The sequence below is a fragment of the Ambystoma mexicanum genome, unplaced genomic scaffold, assembly GCF_040938575.1.
Source record: "Ambystoma mexicanum isolate Mex_15411 unplaced genomic scaffold, UKY_AmexF1_1 Mex_scaf34, whole genome shotgun sequence".
Lineage (NCBI taxonomy): Eukaryota > Metazoa > Chordata > Amphibia > Caudata > Ambystomatidae > Ambystoma > Ambystoma mexicanum.
The window spans coordinates 1,275,928-1,294,647 of NW_027182449.1; the positions used below are offsets into that span (position 1 = coordinate 1,275,928).

At 54.0% G+C, this 18,720-nt stretch overlaps 4 non-coding genes and 1 pseudogene across 4 annotated transcripts; all 5 read left to right on the top strand.

Moving 5' to 3' along the window:
* Positions 1–3,128: 3,128 nt before the first annotated feature.
* LOC138558790 (5S ribosomal RNA) lies at positions 3,129–3,247 on the top strand. Its single transcript, XR_011298909.1, has one exon. It is a non-coding gene; the product is annotated as a 5S ribosomal RNA (ribosomal RNA).
* Positions 3,248–6,372: 3,125 nt separating this feature from the next.
* LOC138559052 (5S ribosomal RNA) lies at positions 6,373–6,481 on the top strand (annotated as a pseudogene).
* A 3,126-nt stretch (positions 6,482–9,607) lies between these two features.
* On the top strand, positions 9,608–9,726 carry LOC138558791 (5S ribosomal RNA). The gene has a single exon (XR_011298910.1). It is a non-coding gene; the product is annotated as a 5S ribosomal RNA (ribosomal RNA).
* A 3,125-nt stretch (positions 9,727–12,851) lies between these two features.
* On the top strand, positions 12,852–12,970 carry LOC138558793 (5S ribosomal RNA). The gene has a single exon (XR_011298912.1). It is a non-coding gene; the product is annotated as a 5S ribosomal RNA (ribosomal RNA).
* Positions 12,971–16,095: 3,125 nt separating this feature from the next.
* LOC138558794 (5S ribosomal RNA) lies at positions 16,096–16,214 on the top strand. The gene has a single exon (XR_011298913.1). It is a non-coding gene; the product is annotated as a 5S ribosomal RNA (ribosomal RNA).
* The last annotated feature ends 2,506 nt before the right edge of the window (positions 16,215–18,720 follow it).

An 18,720-nucleotide genomic window follows, 5' to 3' on the forward strand; every position in this document is an offset into this window, starting at 1 on the left:
CCAAACCAACTTGGAGCAGCAGTGGGGTAGAGAGTCAGCCTTCTGCTGATGCCTGCCTGGGCTGGGCTGGTCTGGGGGCCTCAGCTGCTGTTACTGGGCCTGCTTCTTTCCTGGACTTGTAGGCCACCAGCCCGAGAAGGTAAGGGCCTCAACCAACATCGCCCTCTGCCTTCCAAAGAGTCGAGGTGTCCCCAGCAGGAAAATTGTGTGTGTGTATTTCTTCTTTTTTTAGAGATGCTTTCTATTTTTGTAAGGAACCGACGCCTGGGTGAGTGCTAGTGTGGCTTGAGGTAAATTTACGGGCAGCTTCTTTGCAAACTTTTGCCAAACCAACTTGGGGCAGCACTGGGGTAGAGAGTCAGCCTTCCGCTGATGCCTGCCTAGGCGTGGCTGGGCTGGGGGCCTCAGTTGCTGTTACTGGGCCTGCTTCTTTCCTGGACTTGTAGGCCGCCAGCCTGAGAAGGTAAGGCCTCAACCAACATCGCCCTCTGCCTTCCAAAGAGTCGAGGAGACCGCAGCAGGAAAATTGTGTGTGTGTTTATTTCTTCTTTTTTTAGAGGTGCTTTCTATTTTTGTAAGGAACTGACGCCTGGGTGAGTGCTAGTGTGGCGTGAGTTAAATTTACAGGCATCTTCTTTGCAAACTTTTGCCAAACCAACTTGGGGCAGCAGTGGGGTAGAGAGTCAGCCTTCTGCTGATGCCTGCCTAGGCGTGGCTGGGCTGGGGGCCTCAGCTGCTGTTACTGGGCCTGCTTCTTTCCTGGACTTGTAGGCCACCAGCCGGAGAAAGTAAGGGCCTCAACCAACATCGCCCTCTGCCTTCCAAAGAGTCGAGGAGTCCCCAGCAGGAAAATTGTGTGTGTGTTTATTTCTTCTTTTTTAGAGATGCTTTCTATTTTTCTAAGGAACCGACGCCTGGGTGAGTGCTAGTGTGGCTTGAGGTAAATTTACGGGCAGCTTCTTTGCAAACTTTTGCCAAAACAACTTGGGGCAGCACTGGGGTAGAGAGTCAGCCTTCCGCTGATGCCTGCCTAGGCGTGGCTGGGCTGGGGGCCTCAGTTGCTGTTACTGGGCCTGCTTCTTTCCTGGACTTGTAGGCCGCCAGCCTGAGAAGGTAAGGCCTCAACCAACATCGCCCTCTGCCTTCCAAAGAGTCGAGGAGACCGCAGCAGGAAAATTGTGTGTGTGTTTATTTCTTCTTTTTTTAGAGGTGCTTTCTATTTTTGTAAGGAACTGACGCCTGGGTGAGTGCTAGTGTGGCTTGAGGTAAATTCACGGGCAGCTTCTTTGCAAACTTTTGCCAAACCAACTTGGGGCAGCAGTGGGGTAGAGAGTCAGCCTTAAGCTGATGCCTGCCTGGGCTGGGCTGGGCTGGGGGCCTCAGCTGCTGTTACTGGGCCTGCTTCTTTCCTGGACTTGTAGGTCACCAGCCCGATATGGTAAGGGCCTCAACCAACATCACCCTCTGCCTTCCAAAGCGTCGAGGAGCCCCCAGCAGGAAAATTGTGTGTGTGTATTTCTTCTTTTTTTAGAGATGCTTTCTATTTTTGTAAGGAACCGACGCCTGGGTGAGTGCTAGTGTGGCTTGAGGTAAATTTACGGGCAGCTTCTTTGCAAACTTTTGCCAAACCAACTTGGGGCAGCACTGGGGTAGAGAGTCAGCCTTCCGCTGATGCCTGCCTAGGCGTGGCTGGGCTGGGGGCCTCAGTTGCTGTTACTGGGCCTGCTTCTTTCCTGGACTTGTAGGCCGCCAGCCTGAGAAGGTAAGGCCTCAACCAACATCGCCCTCTGCCTTCCAAAGAGTCGAGGAGACCGCAGCAGGAAAATTGTGTGTGTGTTTATTTCTTCTTTTTTTAGAGGTGCTTTCTATTTTTGTAAGGAACTGACGCCTGGGTGAGTGCTAGTGTGGCGTGAGTTAAATTTACAGGCATCTTCTTTGCAAACTTTTGCCAAACCAACTTGGGGCAGCAGTGGGGTAGAGAGTCAGCCTTCTGCTGATGCCTGCCTAGGCGTGGCTGGGCTGGGGGCCTCAGCTGCTGTTACTGGGCCTGCTTCTTTCCTGGACTTGTAGGCCACCAGCCGGAGAAAGTAAGGGCCTCAACCAACATCGCCCTCTGCCTTCCAAAGAGTCGAGGAGTCCCCAGCAGGAAAATTGTGTGTGTGTTTATTTCTTCTTTTTTAGAGATGCTTTCTATTTTTGTAAGGAACCGACGCCTGGGTGAGTGCTAGTGTGGCTTGAGGTAAATTTACGGGCAGCTTCTTTGCAAACTTTTGCCAAAACAACTTGGGGCAGCACTGGGGTAGAGAGTCAGCCTTCCGCTGATGCCTGCCTAGGCGTGGCTGGGCTGGGGGCCTCAGTTGCTGTTACTGGGCCTGCTTCTTTCCTGGACTTGTAGGCCGCCAGCCTGAGAAGGTAAGGCCTCAACCAACATCGCCCTCTGCCTTCCAAAGAGTCGAGGAGACCGCAGCAGGAAAATTGTGTGTGTGTTTATTTCTTCTTTTTTTAGAGGTGCTTTCTATTTTTGTAAGGAACTGACGCCTGGGTGAGTGCTAGTGTGGCTTGAGGTAAATTCACGGGCAGCTTCTTTGCAAACTTTTGCCAAACCAACTTGGGGCAGCAGTGGGGTAGAGAGTCAGCCTTAAGCTGATGCCTGCCTGGGCTGGGCTGGGCTGGGGGCCTCAGCTGCTGTTACTGGGCCTGCTTCTTTCCTGGACTTGTAGGTCACCAGCCCGATATGGTAAGGGCCTCAACCAACATCACCCTCTGCCTTCCAAAGCGTCGAGGAGCCCCCAGCAGGAAAATTGTGTGTGTGTTTATTTCCATCTTTCTTTCCGAGTTTTTTTTTAAAGTTTTGTAAGGAACGGATGCTTGGGTGAGTGAGTGCAAGTGTGGCTTGGCCTGAATTTACAGACACTTTCTTTGCAAACATGAGTAGGCAAGTGGGTATTTCAAAAGTGGGTGCATGGAGCTGCTCGTTGCTTTTCCAAGCTGGCAGCTGTGGCTCCTGAGCTTGAGGCAAAAAGAAGGGCAGAAGCACACTGCAGAGGACAGCGTTCAGCCTTGCAAGAGGGCAGTGGACGTCGGAGGAGCCGACACAGCACAAGAGGCTCGGAATCGGCGCACTCTTCGCCTACGGCCATACCACCCTGAATGCGCCCGATCTCGTCCGATCTCGGAAGCTAAGCAGGGTCGGGCCTGGTTAGTACTTGGATGGGAGACCGCCTGGGAATACCAGGTGCTGTAGGCATTTTGCTACTCTGTGCCCGATAGGCGGCGTTCGTCTTCTCCGTCTTGAACTACATTTTTCCTCCATTCCGCTTTTAATTTTAACAAACACGGCGCGTGAAAAAGGCACAGGGGCAGACAGCAGCCCTCGCTCCAATGCAGAGCCCCGTCAGAGGCGGACACGTTGTCGCCAAACTAACTTGGAGCAGCAGCAGCAGCAGCAGGAGACTGAAGCCAGGGCAGCAGCTTGCCGCCTCGGGTGGGTGGATGCAGCCAGAAAGGGCCACTCGTGTCCCTGGCAAAGCACCTCCAGCGTCTCCCCGTTTTCTCTCCAGTGGACGCGCAAGGCCCCCTACAGCTAGGGGAGGCAAGTGGATGGGCCTCATCTGCATATGTGGGCTCTAGAGGAAGAGTGCACCCTGGGAGACAAGGGGACACCTGGAGCGGGAAGTGCTCACGGGGGAGAAGTGCCTACAAGAGGCAGGAAGGGAGGGAGGCCACATCATGCCTCTCCATAGCCAGGCCTCTGGATGATGGGGCAGAAGCGGCCGTCACCCTAAGCTTCCTAGAAGTCCCAGCTGGGCCCCATGCTACCTAATATCTCGCCTGATCGAGCCTGGTCGAGCACTGGTCGAGCCTTCAGCCAAGGGACACAGGAGCCAAGGGGTCTGGCCTCGAGCCTTCAACCGAGGGACCCAGGAGCCCAGGGTCTGGCCTCAGTGCTTCCCAAGTCGGCCTTCAGCTGAAGCCTGCCTGGGCTGGGAGCCTCAGCTGCTGTTCCTGGGTGTGCTTCTTTCCTGCATGTGAAGGCCACCAGCGGCGAAGGTTGCCCTCCGCCTTCCAAGGAGTCGAGGGGATAGAAGCAGGAAAATTGTGTGTGTGTTTATTTCTTCTTTTTTAGAGATTCTTTCTATTTTTGTAAGGAACTGACGCCTGGGTGAGTGCTAGTGTGGCTTGAGGTAAATTCACGGGCAGCTTCTTTGCAAACTTTTGCCAAACCAACTTGGGGCAGCAGTGGGGTAGAGAGTCAGCCTTCTGCTGATGCCTGCCTAGGCGTGGCTGGGCTGGGGGCCTCAGCTGCTGTTACTGGGCCTGCTTCTTTCCTGGACTTGTAGGCCACCAGCCGGAGAAAGTAAGGGCCTCAACCAACATCGCCCTCTGCCTTCCAAAGAGTCGAGGAGTCCCCAGCAGGAAAATTGTGTGTGTGTTTATTTCTTCTTTTTTAGAGATGCTTTCTATTTTTGTAAGGAAACGACGCCTGGGTGAGTGCTAGTGTGGCGTGAGCTAAATTTACAGGCATCTTCTTTGCAAACTTTTGCCAAACCAACTTGGAGCAGCAGTGGGGTAGAGAGTCAGCCTTCTGCTGATGCCTGCCTGGGCTGGGCTGGTCTGAGGGCCTCAGCTGCTGTTACTGGGCCTGCTTCTTTCCTGGACTTGTAGGCCACCAGCCCGAGAAGGTAAGGGCCTCAACCAACATCGCCCTCTGCCTTCCAAAGAGTCGAGGTGTCCCCAGCAGGAAAATTGTGTGTGTGTATTTCTTCTTTTTTTAGAGATGCTTTCTATTTTTGTAAGGAACCGACGCCTGGGTGAGTGCTAGTGTGGCTTGAGGTAAATTTACGGGCAGCTTCTTTGCAAACTTTTGCCAAACCAACTTGGGGCAGCACTGGGGTAGAGAGTCAGCCTTCTGCTGATGCCTGCCTAGGCGTGGCTGGGCTGGGGGCCTCAGTTGCTGTTACTGGGCCTGCTTCTTTCCTGGACTTGTAGGCCGCCAGCCTGAGAAGGTAAGGCCTCAACCAACATCGCCCTCTGCCTTCCAAAGAGTCGAGGAGACCGCAGCAGGAAAATTGTGTGTGTGTTTATTTCTTCTTTTTTTAGAGGTGCTTTCTATTTTTGTAAGGAACTGACGCCTGGGTGAGTGCTAGTGTGGCGTGAGTTAAATTTACAGGCATCTTCTTTGCAAACTTTTGCCAAACCAACTTGGGGCAGCAGTGGGGTAGAGAGTCAGCCTTCTGCTGATGCCTGCCTAGGCGTGGCTGGGCTGGGGGCCTCAGCTGCTGTTACTGGGCCTGCTTCTTTCCTGGACTTGTAGGCCACCAGCCGGAGAAAGTAAGGGCCTCAACCAACATCGCCCTCTGCCTTCCAAAGAGTCGAGGAGTCCCCAGCAGGAAAATTGTGTGTGTGTTTATTTCTTCTTTTTTAGAGATGCTTTCTATTTTTGTAAGGAACCGACGCCTGGGTGAGTGCTAGTGTGGCTTGAGGTAAATTTACGGGCAGCTTCTTTGCAAACTTTTGCCAAAACAACTTGGGGCAGCACTGGGGTAGAGAGTCAGCCTTCCGCTGATGCCTGCCTAGGCGTGGCTGGGCTGGGGGCCTCAGTTGCTGTTACTGGGCCTGCTTCTTTCCTGGACTTGTAGGCCGCCAGCCTGAGAAGGTAAGGCCTCAACCAACATCGCCCTCTGCCTTCCAAAGAGTCGAGGAGACCGCAGCAGGAAAATTGTGTGTGTGTTTATTTCTTCTTTTTTTAGAGGTGCTTTCTATTTTTGTAAGGAACTGACGCCTGGGTGAGTGCTAGTGTGGCTTGAGGTAAATTCACGGGCAGCTTCTTTGCAAACTTTTGCCAAACCAACTTGGGGCAGCAGTGGGGTAGAGAGTCAGCCTTAAGCTGATGTCTGCCTGGGCTGGGCTGGGCTGGGGGCCTCAGCTGCTGTTACTGGGCCTGCTTCTTTCCTGGACTTGTAGGTCACCAGCCCGATATGGTAAGGGCCTCAACCAACATCACCCTCTGCCTTCCAAAGCGTCGAGGAGCCCCCAGCAGGAAAATTGTGTGTGTGTTTATTTCCATCTTTCTTTCCGAGTTTTTTTTTAAAGTTTTGTAAGGAACGGATGCTTGGGTGAGTGAGTGCAAGTGTGGCTTGGCCTGAATTTACAGACACTTTCTTTGCAAACATGAGTAGGCAAGTGGGTATTTCAAAAGTGGGTGCATGGAGCTGCTCGTTGCTTTTCCAAGCTGGCAGCTGTGGCTCCTGAGCTTGAGGCAAAAAGAAGGGCAGAAGCACACTGCAGAGGACAGCGTTCAGCCTTGCAAGAGGGCAGTGGACGTCGGAGGAGCCGACACAGCACAAGAGGCTCGGAATCGGCGCACTCTTCGCCTACGGCCATACCACCCTGAATGCGCCCGATCTCGGAAGCTAAGCAGGGTCGGGCCTGGTTAGTACTTGGATGGGAGACCGCCTGGGAATACCAGGTGCTGTAGGCATTTTGCTACTCTGTGCCCGATAGGCGGCGTTCGTCTTCTCCGTCTTGAACTACATTTTTCCTCCATTCCGCTTTTAATTTTAACAAACACGGCGCGTGAAAAAGGCACAGGGGCAGACAGCAGCCCTCGCTCCAATGCAGAGCCCCGTCAGAGGCGGACACGTTGTCGCCAAACTAACTTGGAGCAGCAGCAGCAGCAGCAGGAGACTGAAGCCAGGGCAGCAGCTTGCCGCCTCGGGTGGGTGGATGCAGCCAGAAAGGGCCACTCGTGTCCCTGGCAAAGCACCTCCAGCGTCTCCCCGTTTTCTCTCCAGTGGACGCGCAAGGCCCCCTACAGCTAGGGGAGGCAAGTGGATGGGCCTCATCTGCATATGTGGGCTCTAGAGGAAGAGTGCACCCTGGGAGACAAGGGGACACCTGGAGCGGGAAGTGCTCACGGGGGAGAAGTGCCTACAAGAGGCAGGAAGGGAGGGAGGCCACATCATGCCTCTCCATAGCCAGGCCTCTGGATGATGGGGCAGAAGCGGCCGTCACCCTAAGCTTCCTAGAAGTCCCAGCTGGGCCCCATGCTACCTAATATCTCGCCTGATCGAGCCTGGTCGAGCACTGGTCGATCCTTCAGCCAAGGGACACAGGAGCCAAGGGGTCTGGCCTCGAGCCTTCAACCGAGGGACCCAGGAGCCCAGGGTCTGGCCTCAGTGCTTCCCAAGTCGGCCTTCAGCTGAAGCCTGCCTGGGCTGGGAGCCTCAGCTGCTGTTCCTGGGTGTGCTTCTTTCCTGCATGTGAAGGCCACCAGCGGCGAAGGTTGCCCTCCGCCTTCTAAGGAGTCGAGGAGACCGCAGCAGGAAAATTGTGTGTGTGTTTATTTCTTCTTTTTTTAGAGGTGCTTTCTATTTTTGCAAGGAACTGACGCCTGGATGAGTGCTAGTGTGGCTTGAGGTAAATTCACGGGCAGCTTCTTTGCAAACTTTTGCCAAACCAACTTGGGGCAGCAGTGGGGTAGAGAGTCAGCCTTCTGCTGATGCCTGCCTAGGCGTGGCTGGGCTGGGGGCCTCAGCTGCTGTTACTGGGCCTGCTTCTTTCCTGGACTTGTAGGCCACCAGCCGGAGAAAGTAAGGGCCTCAACCAACATCGCCCTCTGCCTTCCAAAGAGTCGAGGAGTCCCCAGCAGGAAAATTGTGTGTGTGTTTATTTCTTCTTTTTTAGAGATGCTTTCTATTTTTGTAAGGAAACGACGCCTGGGTGAGTGCTAGTGTGGCGTGAGCTAAATTTACAGGCATCTTCTTTGCAAACTTTTGCCAAACCAACTTGGAGCAGCAGTGGGGTAGAGAGTCAGCCTTCTGCTGATGCCTGCCTGGGCTGGGCTGGTCTGGGGGCCTCAGCTGCTGTTACTGGGCCTGCTTCTTTCCTGGACTTGTAGGCCACCAGCCCGAGAAGGTAAGGGCCTCAACCAACATCGCCCTCTGCCTTCCAAAGAGTCGAGGTGTCCCCAGCAGGAAAATTGTGTGTGTGTATTTCTTCTTTTTTTAGAGATGCTTTCTATTTTTGTAAGGAACCGACGCCTGGGTGAGTGCTAGTGTGGCTTGAGGTAAATTTACGGGCAGCTTCTTTGCAAACTTTTGCCAAACCAACTTGGGGCAGCACTGGGGTAGAGAGTCAGCCTTCCGCTGATGCCTGCCTAGGCGTGGCTGGGCTGGGGGCCTCAGTTGCTGTTACTGGGCCTGCTTCTTTCCTGGACTTGTAGGCCGCCAGCCTGAGAAGGTAAGGCCTCAACCAACATCGCCCTCTGCCTTCCAAAGAGTCGAGGAGACCGCAGCAGGAAAATTGTGTGTGTGTTTATTTCTTCTTTTTTTAGAGGTGCTTTCTATTTTTGTAAGGAACTGACGCCTGGGTGAGTGCTAGTGTGGCGTGAGTTAAATTTACAGGCATCTTCTTTGCAAACTTTTGCCAAACCAACTTGGGGCAGCAGTGGGGTAGAGAGTCAGCCTTCTGCTGATGCCTGCCTAGGCGTGGCTGGGCTGGGGGCCTCAGCTGCTGTTACTGGGCCTGCTTCTTTCCTGGACTTGTAGGCCACCAGCCGGAGAAAGTAAGGGCCTCAACCAACATCGCCCTCTGCCTTCCAAAGAGTCGAGGAGTCCCCAGCAGGAAAATTGTGTGTGTGTTTATTTCTTCTTTTTTAGAGATGCTTTCTATTTTTGTAAGGAACCGACGCCTGGGTGAGTGCTAGTGTGGCTTGAGGTAAATTTACGGGCAGCTTCTTTGCAAACTTTTGCCAAAACAACTTGGGGCAGCACTGGGGTAGAGAGTCAGCCTTCCGCTGATGCCTGCCTAGGCGTGGCTGGGCTGGGGGCCTCAGTTGCTGTTACTGGGCCTGCTTCTTTCCTGGACTTGTAGGCCGCCAGCCTGAGAAGGTAAGGCCTCAACCAACATCGCCCTCTGCCTTCCAAAGAGTCGAGGAGACCGCAGCAGGAAAATTGTGTGTGTGTTTATTTCTTCTTTTTTTAGAGGTGCTTTCTATTTTTGTAAGGAACTGACGCATGGGTGAGTGCTAGTGTGGCTTGAGGTAAATTCACGGGCAGCTTCTTTGCAAACTTTTGCCAAACCAACTTGGGGCAGCAGTGGGGTAGAGAGTCAGCCTTAAGCTGATGTCTGCCTGGGCTGGGCTGGGCTGGGGGCCTCAGCTGCTGTTACTGGGCCTGCTTCTTTCCTGGACTTGTAGGTCACCAGCCCGATATGGTAAGGGCCTCAACCAACATCACCCTCTGCCTTCCAAAGCGTCGAGGAGCCCCCAGCAGGAAAATTGTGTGTGTGTTTATTTCCATCTTTCTTTCCGAGTTTTTTTTTAAAGTTTTGTAAGGAACGGATGCTTGGGTGAGGGAGTGCAAGTGTGGCTTGGCCTGAATTTACAGACACTTTCTTTGCAAACATGAGTAGGCAAGTGGGTATTTCAAAAGTGGGTGCATGGAGCTGCTCGTTGCTTTTCCAAGCTGGCAGCTGTGGCTCCTGAGCTTGAGGCAAAAAGAAGGGCAGAAGCACACTGCAGAGGACAGCGTTCAGCCTTGCAAGAGGGCAGTGGACGTCGGAGGAGCCGACACAGCACAAGAGGCTCGGAATCGGCGCACTCTTCGCCTACGGCCATACCACCCTGAATGCGCCCGATCTCGTCCGATCTCGGAAGCTAAGCAGGGTCGGGCCTGGTTAGTACTTGGATGGGAGACCGCCTGGGAATACCAGGTGCTGTAGGCATTTTACTACTCTGTGCCCGATAGGCGGCGTTCGTCTTCTCCGTCTTGAACTACATTTTTCCTCCATTCCGCTTTTAATTTTAACAAACACGGCGCGTGAAAAAGGCACAGGGGCAGACAGCAGCCCTCGCTCCAATGCAGAGCCCCGTCAGAGGCGGACACGTTGTCGCCAAACTAACTTGGAGCAGCAGCAGCAGCAGCAGGAGACTGAAGCCAGGGCAGCAGCTTGCCGCCTCGGGTGGGTGGATGCAGCCAGAAAGGGCCACTCGTGTCCCTGGCAAAGCACCTCCAGCGTCTCCCCGTTTTCTCTCCAGTGGACGCGCAAGGCCCCCTACAGCTAGGGGAGGCAAGTGGATGTGCCTCATCTGCATATGTGGGCTCTAGAGGAAGAGTGCACCCTGGGAGACAAGGGGACACCTGGAGCGGGAAGTGCTCACGGGGGAGAAGTGCCTACAAGAGGCAGGAAGGGAGGGAGGCCACATCATGCCTCTCCATAGCCAGGCCTCTGGATGATGGGGCAGAAGCGGCCGTCACCCTAAGCTTCCTAGAAGTCCCAGCTGGGCCCCATGCTACCTAATATCTCGCCTGATCGAGCCTGGTCGAGCACTGGTCGAGCCTTCAGCCAAGGGACACAGGAGCCAAGGGGTCTGGCCTCGAGCCTTCAACCGAGGGACCCAGGAGCCCAGGGTCTGGCCTCAGTGCTTCCCAAGTCGGCCTTCAGCTGAAGCCTGCCTGGGCTGGGAGCCTCAGCTGCTGTTCCTGGGTGTGCTTCTTTCCTGCATGTGAAGGCCACCAGCGGCGAAGGTTGCCCTCCGCCTTCCAAGGAGTCGAGGGGATAGAAGCAGGAAAATTGTGTGTGTGTTTATTTCTTCTTTTTTAGAGATTCTTTCTATTTTTGTAAGGAACTGACGCCTGGGTGAGTGCTAGTGTGGCTTGAGGTAAATTCACGGGCAGCTTCTTTGCAAACTTTTGCCAAACCAACTTGGGGCAGCAGTGGGGTAGAGAGTCAGCCTTCTGCTGATGCCTGCCTAGGCGTGGCTGGGCTGGGGGCCTCAGCTGCTGTTACTGGGCCTGCTTCTTTCCTGGACTTGTAGGCCACCAGCCGGAGAAAGTAAGGGCCTCAACCAACATCGCCCTCTGCCTTCCAAAGAGTCGAGGAGTCCCCAGCAGGAAAATTGTGTGTGTGTTTATTTCTTCTTTTTTAGAGATGCTTTCTATTTTTGTAAGGAAACGACGCCTGGGTGAGTGCTAGTGTGGCGTGAGCTAAATTTACAGGCATCTTCTTTGCAAACTTTTGCCAAACCAACTTGGAGCAGCAGTGGGGTAGAGAGTCAGCCTTCTGCTGATGCCTGCCTGGGCTGGGCTGGTCTGGGGGCCTCAGCTGCTGTTACTGGGCCTGCTTCTTTCCTGGACTTGTAGGCCACCAGCCCGAGAAGGTAAGGGCCTCAACCAACATCGCCCTCTGCCTTCCAAAGAGTCGAGGTGTCCCCAGCAGGAAAATTGTGTGTGTGTATTTCTTCTTTTTTTAGAGATGCTTTCTATTTTTGTAAGGAACCGACGCCTGGGTGAGTGCTAGTGTGGCTTGAGGTAAATTTACGGGCAGCTTCTTTGCAAACTTTTGCCAAACCAACTTGGGGCAGCACTGGGGTAGAGAGTCAGCCTTCCGCTGATGCCTGCCTAGGCGTGGCTGGGCTGGGGGCCTCAGTTGCTGTTACTGGGCCTGCTTCTTTCCTGGACTTGTAGGCCGCCAGCCTGAGAAGGTAAGGCCTCAACCAACATCGCCCTCTGCCTTCCAAAGAGTCGAGGAGACCGCAGCAGGAAAATTGTGTGTGTGTTTATTTCTTCTTTTTTTAGAGGTGCTTTCTATTTTTGTAAGGAACTGACGCCTGGGTGAGTGCTAGTGTGGCGTGAGTTAAATTTACAGGCATCTTCTTTGCAAACTTTTGCCAAACCAACTTGGGGCAGCAGTGGGGTAGAGAGTCAGCCTTCTGCTGATGCCTGCCTAGGCGTGGCTGGGCTGGGGGCCTCAGCTGCTGTTACTGGGCCTGCTTCTTTCCTGGACTTGTAGGCCACCAGCCGGAGAAAGTAAGGGCCTCAACCAACATCGCCCTCTGCCTTCCAAAGAGTCGAGGAGTCCCCAGCAGGAAAATTGTGTGTGTGTTTATTTCTTCTTTTTTAGAGATGCTTTCTATTTTTGTAAGGAACCGACGCCTGGGTGAGTGCTAGTGTGGCTTGAGGTAAATTTACGGGCAGCTTCTTTGCAAACTTTTGCCAAAACAACTTGGGGCAGCACTGGGGTAGAGAGTCAGCCTTCCGCTGATGCCTGCCTAGGCGTGGCTGGGCTGGGGGCCTCAGTTGCTGTTACTGGGCCTGCTTCTTTCCTGGACTTGTAGGCCGCCAGCCTGAGAAGGTAAGGCCTCAACCAACATCGCCCTCTGCCTTCCAAAGAGTCGAGGAGACCGCAGCAGGAAAATTGTGTGTGTGTTTATTTCTTCTTTTTTTAGAGGTGCTTTCTATTTTTGTAAGGAACTGACGCCTGGGTGAGTGCTAGTGTGGCTTGAGGTAAATTCACGGGCAGCTTCTTTGCAAACTTTTGCCAAACCAACTTGGGGCAGCAGTGGGGTAGAGAGTCAGCCTTAAGCTGATGCCTGCCTGGGCTGGGCTGGGCTGGGGGCCTCAGCTGCTGTTACTGGGCCTGCTTCTTTCCTGGACTTGTAGGTCACCAGCCCGATATGGTAAGGGCCTCAACCAACATCACCCTCTGCCTTCCAAAGCGTCGAGGAGCCCCCAGCAGGAAAATTGTGTGTGTGTTTATTTCCATCTTTCTTTCCGAGTTTTTTTTTAAAGTTTTGTAAGGAACGGATGCTTGGGTGAGTGAGTGCAAGTGTGGCTTGGCCTGAATTTACAGACACTTTCTTTGCAAACATGAGTAGGCAAGTGGGTATTTCAAAAGTGGGTGCATGGAGCTGCTCGTTGCTTTTCCAAGCTGGCAGCTGTGGCTCCTGAGCTTGAGGCAAAAAGAAGGGCAGAAGCACACTGCAGAGGACAGCGTTCAGCCTTGCAAGAGGGCAGTGGACGTCGGAGGAGCCGACACAGCACAAGAGGCTCGGAATCGGCGCACTCTTCGCCTACGGCCATACCACCCTGAATGCGCCCGATCTCGTCCGATCTCGGAAGCTAAGCAGGGTCGGGCCTGGTTAGTACTTGGATGGGAGACCGCCTGGGAATACCAGGTGCTGTAGGCATTTTGCTACTCTGTGCCCGATAGGCGGCGTTCGTCTTCTCCGTCTTGAACTACATTTTTCCTCCATTCCGCTTTTAATTTTAACAAACACGGCGCGTGAAAAAGGCACAGGGGCAGACAGCAGCCCTCGCTCCAATGCAGAGCCCCGTCAGAGGCGGACACGTTGTCGCCAAACTAACTTGGAGCAGCAGCAGCAGCAGCAGGAGACTGAAGCCAGGGCAGCAGCTTGCCGCCTCGGGTGGGTGGATGCAGCCAGAAAGGGCCACTCGTGTCCCTGGCAAAGCACCTCCAGCGTCTCCCCGTTTTCTCTCCAGTGGACGCGCAAGGCCCTCTACAGCTAGGGGAGGCAAGTGGATGGGCCTCATCTGCATATGTGGGCTCTAGAGGAAGAGTGCACCCTGGGAGACAAGGGGACACCTGGAGCGGGAAGTGCTCACGGGGGAGAAGTGCCTACAAGAGGCAGGAAGGGAGGGAGGCCACATCATGCCTCTCCATAGCCAGGCCTCTGGATGATGGGGCAGAAGCGGCCGTCACCCTAAGCTTCCTAGAAGTCCCAGCTGGGCCCCATGCTACCTAATATCTCGCCTGATCGAGCCTGGTCGAGCACTGGTCGAGCCTTCAGCCAAGGGACACAGGAGCCAAGGGGTCTGGCCTCGAGCCTTCAACCGAGGGACCCAGGAGCCCAGGGTCTGGCCTCAGTGCTTCCCAAGTCGGCCTTCAGCTGAAGCCTGCCTGGGCTGGGAGCCTCAGCTGCTGTTCCTGGGTGTGCTTCTTTCCTGCATGTGAAGGCCACCAGCGGCGAAGGTTGCCCTCCGCCTTCCAAGGAGTCGAGGGGATAGAAGCAGGAAAATTGTGTGTGTGTTTATTTCTTCTTTTTTAGAGATTCTTTCTATTTTTGTAAGGAACTGACGCCTGGGTGAGTGCTAGTGTGGCTTGAGGTAAATTCACGGGCAGCTTCTTTGCAAACTTTTGCCAAACCAACTTGGGGCAGCAGTGGGGTAGAGAGTCAGCCTTCTGCTGATGCCTGCCTAGGCGTGGCTGGGCTGGGGGCCTCAGCTGCTGTTACTGGGCCTGCTTCTTTCCTGGACTTGTAGGCCACCAGCCGGAGAAAGTAAGGGCCTCAACCAACATCGCCCTCTGCCTTCCAAAGAGTCGAGGAGTCCCCAGCAGGAAAATTGTGTGTGTGTTTATTTCTTCTTTTTTAGAGATGCTTTCTATTTTTGTAAGGAAACGACGCCTGGGTGAGTGCTAGTGTGGCGTGAGCTAAATTTACAGGCATCTTCTTTGCAAACTTTTGCCAAACCAACTTGGAGCAGCAGTGGGGTAGAGAGTCAGCCTTCTGCTGATGCCTGCCTGGGCTGGGCTGGTCTGGGGGCCTCAGCTGCTGTTACTGGGCCTGCTTCTTTCCTGGACTTGTAGGCCACCAGCCCGAGAAGGTAAGGGCCTCAACCAACATCGCCCTCTGCCTTCCAAAGAGTCGAGGTGTCCCCAGCAGGAAAATTGTGTGTGTGTATTTCTTCTTTTTTTAGAGATGCTTTCTATTTTTGTAAGGAACCGACGCCTGGGTGAGTGCTAGTGTGGCTTGAGGTAAATTTACGGGCAGCTTCTTTGCAAACTTTTGCCAAACCAACTTGGGGCAGCACTGGGGTAGAGAGTCAGCCTTCCGCTGATGCCTGCCTAGGCGTGGCTGGGCTGGGGGCCTCAGTTGCTGTTACTGGGCCTGCTTCTTTCCTGGACTTGTAGGCCGCCAGCCTGAGAAGGTAAGGCCTCAACCAACATCGCCCTCTGCCTTCCAAAGAGTCGAGGAGACCGCAGCAGGAAAATTGTGTGTGTGTTTATTTCTTCTTTTTTTAGAGGTGCTTTCTATTTTTGTAAGGAACTGACGCCTGGGTGAGTGCTAGTGTGGCGTGAGTTAAATTTACAGGCATCTTCTTTGCAAACTTTTGCCAAACCAACTTGGGGCAGCAGTGGGGTAGAGAGTCAGCCTTCTGCTGATGCCTGCCTAGGCGTGGCTGGGCTGGGGGCCTCAGCTGCTGTTACTGGGCCTGCTTCTTTCCTGGACTTGTAGGCCACCAGCCGGAGAAAGTAAGGGCCTCAACCAACATCGCCCTCTGCCTTCCAAAGAGTCGAGGAGTCCCCAGCAGGAAAATTGTGTGTGTGTTTATTTCTTCTTTTTTAGAGATGCTTTCTATTTTTGTAAGGAACCGACGCCTGGGTGAGTGCTAGTGTGGCTTGAGGTAAATTTACGGGCAGCTTCTTTGCAAACTTTTGCCAAAACAACTTGGGGCAGCACTGGGGTAGAGAGTCAGCCTTCCGCTGATGCCTGCCTAGGCGTGGCTGGGCTGGGGGCCTCAGTTGCTGTTACTGGGCCTGCTTCTTTCCTGGACTTGTAGGCCGCCAGCCTGAGAAGGTAAGGCCTCAACCAACATCGCCCTCTGCCTTCCAAAGAGTCGAGGAGACCGCAGCAGGAAAATTGTGTGTGTGTTTATTTCTTCTTTTTTTAGAGGTGCTTTCTATTTTTGTAAGGAACTGACGCCTGGGTGAGTGCTAGTGTGGCTTGAGGTAAATTCACGGGCAGCTTCTTTGCAAACTTTTGCCAAACCAACTTGGGGCAGCAGTGGGGTAGAGAGTCAGCCTTAAGCTGATGCCTGCCTGGGCTGGGCTGGGCTGGGGGCCTCAGCTGCTGTTACTGGGCCTGCTTCTTTCCTGGACTTGTAGGTCACCAGCCCGATATGGTAAGGGCCTCAACCAACATCACCCTCTGCCTTCCAAAGCGTCGAGGAGCCCCCAGCAGGAAAATTGTGTGTGTGTTTATTTCCATCTTTCTTTCCGAGTTTTTTTTTAAAGTTTTGTAAGGAACGGATGCTTGGGTGAGTGAGTGCAAGTGTGGCTTGGCCTGAATTTACAGACACTTTCTTTGCAAACATGAGTAGGCAAGTGGGTATTTCAAAAGTGGGTGCATGGAGCTGCTCGTTGCTTTTCCAAGCTGGCAGCTGTGGCTCCTGAGCTTGAGGCAAAAAGAAGGGCAGAAGCACACTGCAGAGGACAGCGTTCAGCCTTGCAAGAGGGCAGTGGACGTCGGAGGAGCCGACACAGCACAAGAGGCTCGGAATCGGCGCACTCTTCGCCTACGGCCATACCACCCTGAATGCGCCCGATCTCGTCCGATCTCGGAAGCTAAGCAGGGTCGGGCCTGGTTAGTACTTGGATGGGAGACCGCCTGGGAATACCAGGTGCTGTAGGCATTTTGCTACTCTGTGCCCGATAGGCGGCGTTCGTCTTCTCCGTCTTGAACTACATTTTTCCTCCATTCCGCTTTTAATTTTAACAAACACGGCGCGTGAAAAAGGCACAGGGGCAGACAGCAGCCCTCGCTCCAATGCAGAGCCCCGTCAGAGGCGGACACGTTGTCGCCAAACTAACTTGGAGCAGCAGCAGCAGCAGCAGGAGACTGAAGCCAGGGCAGCAGCTTGCCGCCTCGGGTGGGTGGATGCAGCCAGAAAGGGCCACTCGTGTCCCTGGCAAAGCACCTCCAGCGTCTCCCCGTTTTCTCTCCAGTGGACGCGCAAGGCCCCCTACAGCTAGGGGAGGCAAGTGGATGGGCCTCATCTGCATATGTGGGCTCTAGAGGAAGAGTGCACCCTGGGAGACAAGGGGACACCTGGAGCGGGAAGTGCTCACGGGGGAGAAGTGCCTACAAGAGGCAGGAAGGGAGGGAGGCCACATCATGCCTCTCCATAGCCAGGCCTCTGGATGATGGGGCAGAAGCGGCCGTCACCCTAAGCTTCCTAGAAGTCCCAGCTGGGCCCCATGCTACCTAATATCTCGCCTGATCGAGCCTGGTCGAGCACTGGTCGAGCCTTCAGCCAAGGGACACAGGAGCCAAGGGGTCTGGCCTCGAGCCTTCAGCCGAGGGACCCAGGAGCCCAGGGTCTGGCCTCAGTGCTTCCCAAGTCGGCCTTCAGCTGAAGCCTGCCTGGGCTGGGAGCCTCAGCTGCTGTTCCTGGGTGTGCTTCTTTCCTGCATGTGAAGGCCACCAGCGGCGAAGGTTGCCCTCCGCCTTCTAAGGAGTCGAGGAGACCGCAGCAGGAAAATTGTGTGTGTGTTTATTTCTTCTTTTTTTAGAGGTGCTTTCTATTTTTGCAAGGAACTGACGCCTGGATGAGTGCTAGTGTGGCTTGAGGTAAATTCACGGGCAGCTTCTTTGCAAACTTTTGCCAAACCAACTTGGGGCAGCAGTGGGGTAGAGAGTCAGCCTTCTGCTGATGCCTGCCTAGGCGTGGCTGGGCTGGGGGCCTCAGCTGCTGTTACTGGGCCTGCTTCTTTCCTGGACTTGTAGGCCACCAGCCGGAGAAAGTAAGGGCCTCAACCAACATCGCCCTCTGCCTTCCAAAGAGTCGAGGAGTCCCCAGCAGGAAAATTGTGTGTGTGTTTATTTCTTCTTTTTTAGAGATGCTTTCTATTTTTGTAAGGAAACGACGCCTGGGTGAGTGCTAGTGTGGCGTCAGCTAAATTTACAGGCATCTTCTTTGCAAACTTTTGCCAAACCAACTTGGAGCAGCAGTGGGGTAGAGAGTCAGCCTTCTGCTGATGCCTGCCTGGGCTGGGCTGGTCTGGGGGCCTCAGCTGCTGTTACTGGGCCTGCTTCTTTCCTGGACTTGTAGGCCACCAGCCCGAGAAGGTAAGGGCCTCAACCAACATCGCCCTCTGCCTTCCAAAGAGTCGAGGTGTCCCCAGCAGGAAAATTGTGTGTGTGTATTTCTTCTTTTTTTAGAGATGCTTTCTATTTTTGTAAGGAACCGACGCCTGGGTGAGTGCTAGTGTGGCTTGAGGTAAATTTACGGGCAGCTTCTTTGCAAACTTTTGCCAAACCAACTTGGGGCAGCACTGGGGTAGAGAGTCAGCCTTCCGCTGATGCCTGCCTAGGCGTGGCTGGGCTGGGGGCCTCAGTTGCTGTTACTGGGCCTGCTTCTTTCCTGGACTTGTAGGCCGCCAGCCTGAGAAGGTAAGGCCTCAACCAACATCGCCCTCTGCCTTCCAAAGAGTCGAGGAGACCGCAGCAGGAAAATTGTGTGTGTGTTTATTTCTTCTTTTTTTAGAGGTGCTTTCTATTTTTGTAAGGAACTGACGCCTGGGTGAGTGCTAGTGTGGCGTGAGTTAAATTTACAGGCATCTTCTTTGCAAACTTTTGCCAAACCAACTTGGGGCAGCAGTGGGGTAGAGAGTCAGCCTTCTGCTGATGCCTGCCTAGGCGTGGCTGGGCTGGGGGCCTCAGCTGCTGTTACTGGGCCTGCTTCTTTCCTGGACTTGTAGGCCACCAGCCGGAGAAAGTAAGGGCCTCAACCAACATCGCCCTCTGCCTTCCAAAGAGTCGAGGAGTCCCCAGCAGGAAAATTGTGTGTGTGTTTATTTCTTCTTTTTTAGAGATGCTTTCTATTTTTGTAAGGAACCGACGCCTGGGTGAGTGCTAGTGTGGCTTGAGGTAAATTTACGGGCAGCTTCTTTGCAAACTTTTGCCAAAACAACTTGGGGCAGCACTGGGGTAGAGAGTCAGCCTTCCGCTGATGCCTGCCTAGGCGTGGCTGGGCTGGGGGCCTCAGTTGCTGTTACTGGGCCTGCTTCTTTCCTGGACTTGTAGGCCGCCAGCCTGAGAAGGTAAGGCCTCAACCTACATCGCCCTCTGCCTTCCAAAGAGTCGAGGAGACCGCAGCAGGAAAATTGTGTGTGTGTTTATTTCTTCTTTTTTTAGAG